Here is a 10,667-nt window from a genome sequence, read left to right on the forward strand (position 1 = left end):
TTCGGGGTGGAGAGAATGTGTTGTTTTACTTGTGCTCTCTCTGTTGCACACCATCAGTTGCGTGATGCAAAAATCTCGCCCCACAGTACGTTTATCTGATGTAACTGTCCTGTACAGTGGGCCCGCATGTGTGTTCGTGTCTCATTTTTGCTCGAGTTTATTTGCTCATCGCTGATATCGCTTCAACCTCCCATGCAAATTTAATCTGCTTTTGTTTGAGGAGAAGACTGGTTCCTTCAGGGTGGAGAGAATGTGTTGTGTTTTTCTTGTGCTCTCTTCGTTGCACCGCCATCAGTTTCGTGATGCAAAAAGCTCGCCCCACAGGACGTTTAACTGATGTAACTGTCCTGTACACTTTGCCCGATTGTATGTTCGTGTCTCTTTTATGCTCAAGTATATTTGCTCATCGCTGATATCGTTTCAACCTCGCATGCAAATTTAATCTGCTTTTGTTTGAGCAGAAGACTGGTTCCTTCAGGGTGGAGAGAATGTGTTGTTTTTCTTGTGCTCTCTCTGTTGCACCGCCATCAGTTGCGTGATGCAAAAAGCTCGCCCCACAGTACGTTTATCTGATGTATATGTCCTGTACAGTGGGCCCGAATGTGTCTTCGTGTCTCTTTATTGCTCGAGTTTATTTGTTCATCGCTGATATCGCTTGAACCTCCCATGCAAATTTATTATGCTTTTGTTTGAGCTCGAGACTGGTTCCTTCAGGGTGGAGAGAATGTGTAGTGTTTTTCTTGTGCTCTCTTCGTTGCACCACCATCAGTTGCGTGATGCAAAATGCTCGCCCCACAGGGCGTTTATCTTATGTACCTGTCCTGTACAGTGGGTCCGTTCGTGTCTCTTTTATGCTCATGTTTATTTGCTCATCGCTGATATCGCTTCAACCTCTCATGCATATTTAATCTCCTTTTGTTTGAGGAGGAGACTGGTTCCTTCAGGGTGGAGAAAATGTGTTGTGTTTTTCTTCTGTTCGCTTAATTGCACCGCCATCAGTTGCATGATGCAAAAAGCTCGCCCCACAGGACGTTTATCTGATGTAACTGTCCTGTACAGTGGGCCCGTTTCTGTCTCTTTTATGCTAAAGTTTGCTCATCGCTGATATCGCTTCAACTTGACAGGCAAATTTAATCTAATTTTGTTTGAGCAGGAAACTGGTTCCTTCAGGGTGGAGAGAATGTGTTGCGTTTTTCTTGTGCTCTCTTCGGTGCACCGCCATCAGCTGCGTGATGCAAAAACTTGCCCCACAGGACGTTTTTCTGGTGTAATTGTCCTGTACAGTGGACCCGATTGCATGTTCGTGTCTCTTTTATGCTCTTTTTTTGCTCGTCGCTGATATCGCTTCAACCTCCCATGCAAATTTTATCTCCTTTTGTTCGAGCAGCGGACAGGTTCCTTCAGAGTGGAGAGAAGGTGTTGTGTTTTTCTTGTGCTCTCTTCGTTGCCCGCCATCAGTTGCGTGATGCAAAATCTCGCCCCAAGGTTAGTTTCTCTGACGTAACTGTCCTGTACAGTGCGCCCGATTGTATGTCCGTGTCTCTTTTATGCTGAAGTTTATTTGCTCATCGCTGTTATCGCTTCAACCTCCCAAGCAAATTTAGTCTCCTTTTGTTTGAGCAGGAGACTGGTTCCTTCAGGTTGGAGAGAATGTGTTATGTTTGGTTCTGCTCGCTTCATTGCACCACCATCAGTTGCGTGATGCAAAAAGCTCGCCCCACAGGATGTTTATCTTATGTAACTGTCCTGTACAGTGGGCCCGTTTGTGTCTCTTTTATGCTAAAGTTTATTTGCTCATCGCTGATATCGCTTTAACCTCCCATGCAAATTTAATCTGCTTTTGTTTGAGCTGAAAACTTGTTTCTTCAGGGTGGAAAGAATGTGTTGTTTTTCTAGTGCTCTCTCCGTTGCACCGCCATCAGTTGCGTGATGCAAAAAGCTCGCCCCAAAGACAGTTTATCTGATGTAAATGTCCTGTACAGTGGGCCCGAATGTGTGTTCGTTTCTCTTTTTTGCTCGAGTTTATTTGTTCATCGCTGATATCGCTTCAACCTCCCATGCAAATTTATTATGCTTTTGTTTGAGCTCGAGACTGGTTCCTTCAGGGTGGAGAGAATGTGTAGTGTTTTTCTTGTGCTCTCTTCGTTGCACCACCATCGGTTGCGTGATGCAAAATGCTCGCCCCACCGGGCGTTTATCTGATGTACCTGTCCTGTACAGTGGGTCCGTTCGTGTCTCTTTTATGCTCATGTTTATTTGCTCATTGCTGATATCGCTTCAACCTCTCATGCATATTTAATCTCCTTTTGTTTCAGGAGGAGACTGGTTCCTTCAGGGTGGAGAGAATGTGTTGTTTTTCTTCTGCTCGCTTCATTGCACCGCCATCAGTTGCATGATGCAAAAAGCTCGCCCCACAGTACGTTTATCTGATGTAACTGTCCTGTACAGTGGGCCCGTTTCTGTCTCTTTTATGCTAAAGTTTGCTCATCGCTGATATCGCTTCAACTTGACAGGAAAATTTAATCTAATTTTGTTTGAGCAGGAAACTGGTTCCTTCAGGGTGGAGAGAATGTGTTGTGTTTTTCTTGTGCTCTCTTCGGTGCACCGCCATCAGCTGCGTGATGCAAAAACTTGCCCCACAAAACGTTTTTCTGGTGTAATTGTCCTGTACAGTGGGCCCGATTGCATGTTCGTGTCTCTTTTATGCTCTTTTTTTGCTCGTCACTGATATCTCTTCAACCTCCCATGCAAATTTTATCTCCTTTTGTTCGAGCAGCGGACAGGTTCCTTCAGAGTGGAGAGAAGGTGTGTTTTTCTTGTGCTCTCTTCGTTGCACCGCCATCAGTTGCGTGATTCAAAAAGATCGCCCGACAGTAAGTTTATCTGATGTAGCTGTCTTGTACAGTGCGCCCGATTGTGTGTTCGTGTCTCTTTTTTGCTTAGGTTTATTTGCTCATCGCTGATTTCGCTTCAACCTATCATGTATGTTTAATTTCCTTTTGTTCGAGCAGGAGACTGGTTCCTTCAGGGTGGAGAGAATGTGTTATGTTTTGTTCTGCTCGCTTCATTGCACCGCCATCAGTTGCGTGATGCAAAAAGCTCACCCCCCAGGATGTTTATCTTATGTAACTGTCCTGTACAGTGGGCCCGTTTGTGGCTCTTTTATGCTAAAGTTTATTTGCTCATCGCTGATATCGCTTCAACCTTCCTTGCAAATTTATTCTGCTTTTGTTTGAGCAGAAGACTGGTTCCTTCGGGGTGGAGAGAATGTGTTGTTTTACTTGTGCTCTCTCTGTTGCACACCATCAGTTGCGTGATGCAAAAATCTCGCCCCACAGTACGTTTATCTGATGTAACTGTCCTGTACAGTGGGCCCGTTTCTGTCTCTTTTATGCTAAAGTTTGCTCATCGCTGATATCGCTTCAACTTGACAGGCAAATTTAATCTAATTTTGTTTGAGCATGAGACTGGTTCCTTCAGGGTGGAGAAAATATGTGGTGTTTTTCTTGTGCTCTCTTTGTTGCACCGCCATCAGTTGCGTGATGGAAAAAGCTTGCCCCACAGGAAGTTTGTCTGGTGTAACTGTCCTGTACAGTGGGCCCGATTGTGTGTTCGTCTCTTTTTTGCTCGAGTTTATTTGCTCATCGCTGATATCGCATCAACCTTCCATGAAAATTTATTATGCTTTTGTTTGAGCTAGAGACTGGTTCCTTCAGGATGGAGAGAATGTATTGTGTTTTTCTTGTGCTCTCTTCGTTGCACCGCCATCAGTTTCGTGATGCAAAAAGCTCGCCCCACAGGACGTTTAACTGATGTAACTGTCCTGTACACTTTTCCCAATTGTATGTTCGTATCTCTTTTATGCTCAAGTATATTTGCTCATCGCTGATATCGTTTCAACCTCGCATGCAAATTTAATCTGCTTTTGTTTGAGCAGAAGACTGGTTCCTTCAGGGTGGAGAGAATTTTTGTTTTTCTTGTGCTCTCTCTGTTGCACTGCCATCAGTTGCGTGATTCAAAAAGCTCGCCCCACAGTACGTTTATCTGATGTAACTGTCCTGTACAGTGGGCCCGATTTTGTGTTCGTCTCTCTTTTTTGCTCGAGATTATTTGCTCATCGCTGATTTCGCTTCAACCTCCCATGCAAATTTATTATACTTTTGTTTGAGCTGGAGACTGGTTCCTTCAGGGTGGAGATAATGTGTTGTGTTTTTCTTGTGCTCTCTTCTTTGTCCTGCCATCAGTTTCGTGATGCAAAAAGCTCGCCCAACAGGACGTTTAACTGATGTAACTGTCCTGTACACTTTTCCCGATTGTATGTTCGTGTCTCATTTATGCTCAAGTATATTTGCTCATCGCTGATATCGCTTCAACCTCCCATGCAAATTTAATCTCCTTTTGTTTGAGCAGGAGACTGGTTCCTTCAGGGTGGAGAGAATGTATTGTTTTTCTTGAGCTCGCTTTGTTGCACCGCCATCAGTTATGTGATGCCAAAAGCTCGCCCCACAGGACGTTTATCTGATGTAACTGTTCTGTGCAGTGCGCCCGATTGTATGTTCGTGTCTCTTTTATGCTGAAATTTATTTGCTCATCGCTGTTGTCGCTTCAAACTCCCAAGCAAATTTAATCTCCTTTTGTTTGAGCAGGAGACTGGTTCCTTCAGGGTGGAGAGAATGTGTTGTTTTTTTCTTGTGCTCTCGTCGTTGCACCGCCATCAGTTTGTGATGCAAAAAGCTTACCCCACAGGACGTTTATGTGATGTAACTGTCCTGCACAGTGGACCCGTTCGTGTCTCTTTTATGCTCAAGTTTATTTGCTCATCGCTGATATCGTTCAACCTCTCATGCATATTTAATCTCCTTTTGTTTGAGCAGGAGACTGGTTCCTTCAGGGTGGAGAGAATGTGTTGTGGATTTCTTGTGCTCTCCTCGTTGCACCGCCATCACTGGCGTGATGCAAAAAGCACACCCCACAGGACGTTTATTTGATGTAACTGTCCCGTACAGTGGGCCCGTTTGCATGTTCGTGTCTATTTGATGCTCTTTTTTTTGCTTTTCGCTGATATTGCTTCAACCTCCCATGAAAATTTTATCTCCTTTTGTTCGAGCAGCGGACAGGTTCCTTAAGAGTGGAGAGAAGGTGTGTTTTTCTTGTGCTCAATTCGTTGCACCGCCATCAGTTGCGTGATGCAAAAACTCGCCCCACAGTAAGTTTATCTGATGTAACTGTCCTGTACAGTGGGCCCGTTTGTGTCTCTTTTATGCTAAAGTTTATTTGCTCATCGCTGACATCGCTTCAACTTGATGCAATGAAGTGAAGTAGCAGTCACTGACCATAGTCGAAAAAAGAAAGACGTTTCGAAACCCGTACGGGTTTCTTGTTCACAGTGAGCAGGACAAGAGCGGTGGCGAATTTATATCCGGAGAATGTGACGTAAAGATCGGGCGTAGATGCCTGGCATGGGGCCAGCGTTCTTGTTTAATGTTGCTTGTGATGTTTGGATGAATAGCGATTCCAGCAGAAGGCGCGTCGTCAGGTTTCTTTCTTTAGATAAGATGGAGGCATTGCCCCAGTCAATCTGGTGGCCAGTGTCGTGTGCATGACCCGCCAGCGCATTTGTGGCATGCTTTTTGTTTTTTACATCACGTTGGTGGTCCTTTATGCGTCTTGAGAACTTCCCTGTCTCACCGATGTAGGCATGATTGCAGTTCAGGCATGGTATTTTTGTAGACGACTCCTGGAAACTGCTCATTTGGTAGTCGGTCTTTCACATTCATTAGCTGATTCCGCAGCTTGCTGACAGGCATGTGGGCCACGCGTAAGTCGTATTTTGAGTCGTATTTTGTGTTCTCAAAATACGACTTACGCGTGGCCCACATGCCTGTCAGCAAGCTGCGGAATCAGCTAATGAATGTGAAAGACCGACTACCAAATGAGCAGTTTCCAGGAGTCGTCTACAAAATACCATGCCTGAACTGCAATCATGCCTACATCGGTGAGACAGGGAAGTTCTCAAGACGCATAAAGGACCACCAACGTGATGTAAAAAACAAAAAGCATGCCACAAATGCGCTGGCGGGTCATGCACACGACACTGGCCACCAGATTGACTGGGGCAATGCCTCCATCTTATCTAAAGAAAGAAACCTGACGACGCGCCTTCTGCTGGAATCGCTATTCATCCAAACATCACAAGCAACATTAAACAAGAACGCTGGCCCCATGCCAGGCATCTACGCCCGATCTTTACGTCACATTCTCCGGATATAAATTCGCCACCGCTCTTGTCCTGCTCACTGTGAACAAGAAACCCGTACGGGTTTCGAAACGTCTTTCTTTTTTCGACTATGGTCAGTGACTGCTACTTCACTTCATTGCATCACCATGCCTGACCAGACGGATTTCCGTCGAACTCTTGACTACGCTTCAACTTGACAGGCAAATTTAATCTAATTTTATTTGAGCCGGAAACTGGTTCCTTCAGGGTGGAGAGAATGTGTTGTGTTTTTCTTGTGCTCTCTTCGTTGCACCGCCATCAGTTGCGTGATGCAAAAAGCTTGCCCCACAGGACGTTTGTCTGGTGTAATTTTCCTGTACAGTGGGCCCGATTGTGTGTGTTCGTGTCTCTTTTATGCTCAAGTTTATTTGCTCATCGCTGATATCGCTTCAACCTCCCATGCAAATTTAATCTTCTTTTGTTTGACCAGGAGACTGGTTCCTTCAGGGTGGAGAGAATGTGTTGTGGTTTTCTTGTGCTCTCTTTGTTGCACCGCCATCACTGGCGTGATGCAAAAAGCTCGCCCCCCAGGACGTTTATCTTATGTAACTATCCTGTACAGTGGGCCCGTTTGTGTCTCTTTTATGCTAAAGTTTATTTGCTCATCGCTGATATCGCTTCAACCTCCCATGCAAATTTAATCTGCTTTTGTTTGAGCAGAAGACTGGTTCCTTCGGGTTGGAGAGAATGTGTTGTTTTCCTTGTGCTCTCTCTGTTGCACACCATCAGTTGCGTGATGCAAAAATCTCGCCCCACAGTACGTTTATCTGATGTAACTGTCCTGTACAGTGGGCCCGATTGTGTCTCTTTTATGCTCATGTTTATTTGCTCATCGCTGATATCGCTTCAACCTCTCATGCATATTTAATCTCCTTTTGTTTGTGCAGGAGACTGGGTCCTTCAGGGTGGAGAGAATGTATTGTGTTTTTCTTGACCTCTCTTTGTTGCACCGCCATCAGTTGTGTGATGCAAAAAGCTCGCCCCACAGGACGTTTCTCTGATGTAACTGTTCTGTGCAGTAGGCCCGTTCGTGTCTCTTTTATGCTCAAGTTTATTTGCTCATCGCTGATATCGCTTCAACCTCTCATGCATATTTAATCTCCTTTTGTTTAGCAGGAGACTGGTTCCTTCAGGGTGGAGAGAATGTGTTGTGTTTTTCTTCTGCTCGCTTCATTGCACCGCCATCAGTTGCGTGATGCAAAAAGCTCGCCCCACAGGACGTTTATCTGATATAACTGTCCTGTACAGTGAGCCCGTTTCTGTCTCTTTTATGCTAAAGTTTGCTCATCGCTGATATCGCTTCAACCTCCCATGCAAATTTAATCTAATTTTGTTTGAGCAGGAGACTGGTTCCTTCAGGGTGGAGAGAAGGTGTTGTGTTTTTCTTGTGCTCTCTTTGTTGCACCGCCATCAGTTGCGTGATGGAAAAAGCTTGCCCCACAGGAAGTTTGTCTGGTGTAACTGTCCTGTGCAGTGGGCCCGATTGTGTGTTCGTCTCTTTTTTGCTCGAGTTTATTTGCTCATCGCTGATATCGCTTCAACCTTCCATGAAAATTTATTATGCTTTTGTTTGAGCTAGAGACTGGTTCCTTCAGGATGGAGAGAATGTATTGTGTTTTTCTTGAGCTCTCTTTGTTGCACCGCCATCAGTTGCGTTATGCAAAAAGCTCGCCCCACAGTAAGTTTATCTGATTAAACTGTCCTGTACAGTGGGCCCGATTATGTGTTTGTGTCTCTTTTTTGCTTAGGTTTATTTGCTCATCGCTGATTTCGCTTCAACCTCTCATGCATATTTATTCTCCTTTTGTTTGAGCAGGAGACTGGTTCCTTCAGGGTGGAGAGAATGTGTTATGTTTTGTTCTGCTCACTTCATTGCACCGCCATCAGTTGCGTGATGCAAAAAGCTCGCCCCACAGTACGTTTATCTTATGTAACTGTCCTGTGCAGTGGGCCCGTTCGTGTCTCTTTTATGCTAAAGTTTATTTGCTCATCGCTGATATCGTTTCAACCTCGCATGCAAATTTAATCTGCTTTTGTTTGAGCAGGAGACTGGTTCCTTCAGGGTGGAGAGAATGTGTTGTTGTTCTTGTGCTCTCTCTGTTGCACCGCCATCAGTTGTGTGATGCAAAAAGCTCGCCCCACAGTACGTTTATCTGATGTACCTGTCCTGTACAGTGGGCCCGATTGTGTGTTCGTGTCTCTTTTTTGCTCGAGTTTATTTGCTCATCGCTGATTTCGCTTCAACCTCTCATGCAAATTTATTATGCTTTTGTTTGAGCTGGAGATTGGTTCCTTCAGGGTGGAGAGAATGTATTGTTTTTCTTGAGCTCGCTTTGTTGCACCGCCATCAGTTGTGTGATGCAAAAAGCTCGCCCCACAGGACGTTTATCCGATGTAACTGGTCTGTGCAGTGCGCCCGATTGTATGTCCGTGTCTCTTTTATGCTGAAGTTTATTTGCTCATCGCTGTTATCGCTTCAACCTCCCAAGCAAATTTAATCTCCTTTTGTTTGAGCAGGAGACTGGTTCCTTCAGGGTGGAGAGAATGTGTTGTTTTTTTGTTGTGCTCTCTTCGTTGCACCGCCATCAGTTGGTGATGCAAAAAGCTCACCCCACAGGACGTTTATATGATGTAACTGTCCCGTACAGTGGGCCCGATTGCATGTTCGTGTCTTTTTATGCTCTTATATTTTGCTCGTCGCTGATATCGCTTCAACCTCCCATTCAAATTTTATCTCCTTTTGTTCGAGCATCGGACAGGTTCCTTCAGAGTGGAGAGAAGGTGTTGTGTTTTTCTTGTGCTCTCTTCGTTGCACCGCCATCAGTTGCGTGATTCAAAAAGATCGCCCGACAGTAAGTTTATCTGATGTAGCTGTCTTGTACAGTGCGCCCGACTGTGTGTTCGTGTCTGTTTTTTGCTTAGGTTTATTTGCTCATCGCTGATTTCGCTTCAACCTATCATGCATGAATAATTTCCTTTTGTTTGAGCAGGAGACTGGTTCCTTCAGGGTGGAGAGAATGTGTTATGTTTTGTTCTGCTCGCTTCATTGCACCGCCATCAGTTGCGTGATGCAAAAAGCTCGCCCCCCAGGATGTTTATCTTATGTAACTGTCCTGTACAGTGGGCCCGTTTGTGTCTCTTTTATGCTAAAGTTTATTTGCTCATCGCTGATATCGCTTCAACCTTCCATGCAAATTTAATCTGCTTTTGTTTGAGCAGAAGACTGGTTCCTTCGGGGTGGAGAGAATGTGTTGTTTTACTTGTGCTCTCTCTGTTGCACACCATCAGTTGCGTGATGCAAAAATCTCGCCCCACAGTACGTTTATCTGATGTAACTGTCCTGTACAGTGGGCCCGAATGTGTGTTCGTGTCTCATTTTTGCTCGAGTTTATTTGCTCATCGCTGATATCGCTTCAACCTCCCATGCAAATTTAATCTGCTTTTGTTTGAGGAGAAGACTGGTTCCTTCAGGGTGGAGAGAATGTGTTGTGTTTTTCTTGTGCTCTCTTCGTTGCACCGCCATCAGTTTCGTGATGCAAGAAGCTCGCCCCACAGGACGTTTAACTGATGTAACTGTCCTGTACACTTTGCCCGATTTTATTTTTGTGTCTCTTTTATGCTCAAGTATATTTGCTCATCGCTGATTTCGCTTCAACCTATCATGCATGTTTAATTTCCTTTTGTTTGAGCAGGAGACTGGTTCCTTCAGGGTGGAGAGAATGTGTTATGTTTTGTTCTGCTCGCTTCATTGCACCGCCATCAGTTGCGTGATGCAAAAAGCTCACCCCCCAGGATGTTTATCTTCTGTAACTGTCCTGTACAGTGGGCCCGTTTGTGGCTCTTTTATGCTAAAGTTTATTTGCTCATCGCTGATATCGCTTCAACCTTCCATGCAAATTTAATCTGCTTTTGTTTGAGCAGAAGACTGGTTCCTTCGGGGTGGAGAGAATGTGTTGTTTTACTTGTGCTCTCTCTGTTGCACACCATCAGTTGCGTGATGCAAAAATCTCGCCCCACAGTACGTTTATCTGATGTAACTGTCCTGTACAGTGGGCCCGTTTCTGTCTCTTTTATGCTAAAGTTTGTTCATCGCTGATATCGCTTCAACTTGACAGGCAAATTTAATCTAATTTTGTTTGAGCAGGAGACTGGTTCCTTCAGGGTGGAGAGAATATGTTGTGTTTTTCTTGTGCTCTCTTTGTTGCACCGCCATCAGTTGCGTGATGGAAAAAGCTTGCCCCACAGGATGTTTGTCTGGTGTAACTGTCCTGTACAGTGGGCCCGATTGTGTGTTCGTCTCTTTTTTGCTCGAGTTTATTTGCTCATCGCTGATATCGCTTCAACCTTCCATGAAAATTTATTATGCTTTTGTTTGAGCTAGAGACTGGTT

Source organism: Amblyomma americanum, chromosome 5 (assembly GCF_052857255.1).
Source record: "Amblyomma americanum isolate KBUSLIRL-KWMA chromosome 5, ASM5285725v1, whole genome shotgun sequence".
NCBI lineage: Eukaryota > Metazoa > Arthropoda > Arachnida > Ixodida > Ixodidae > Amblyomma > Amblyomma americanum.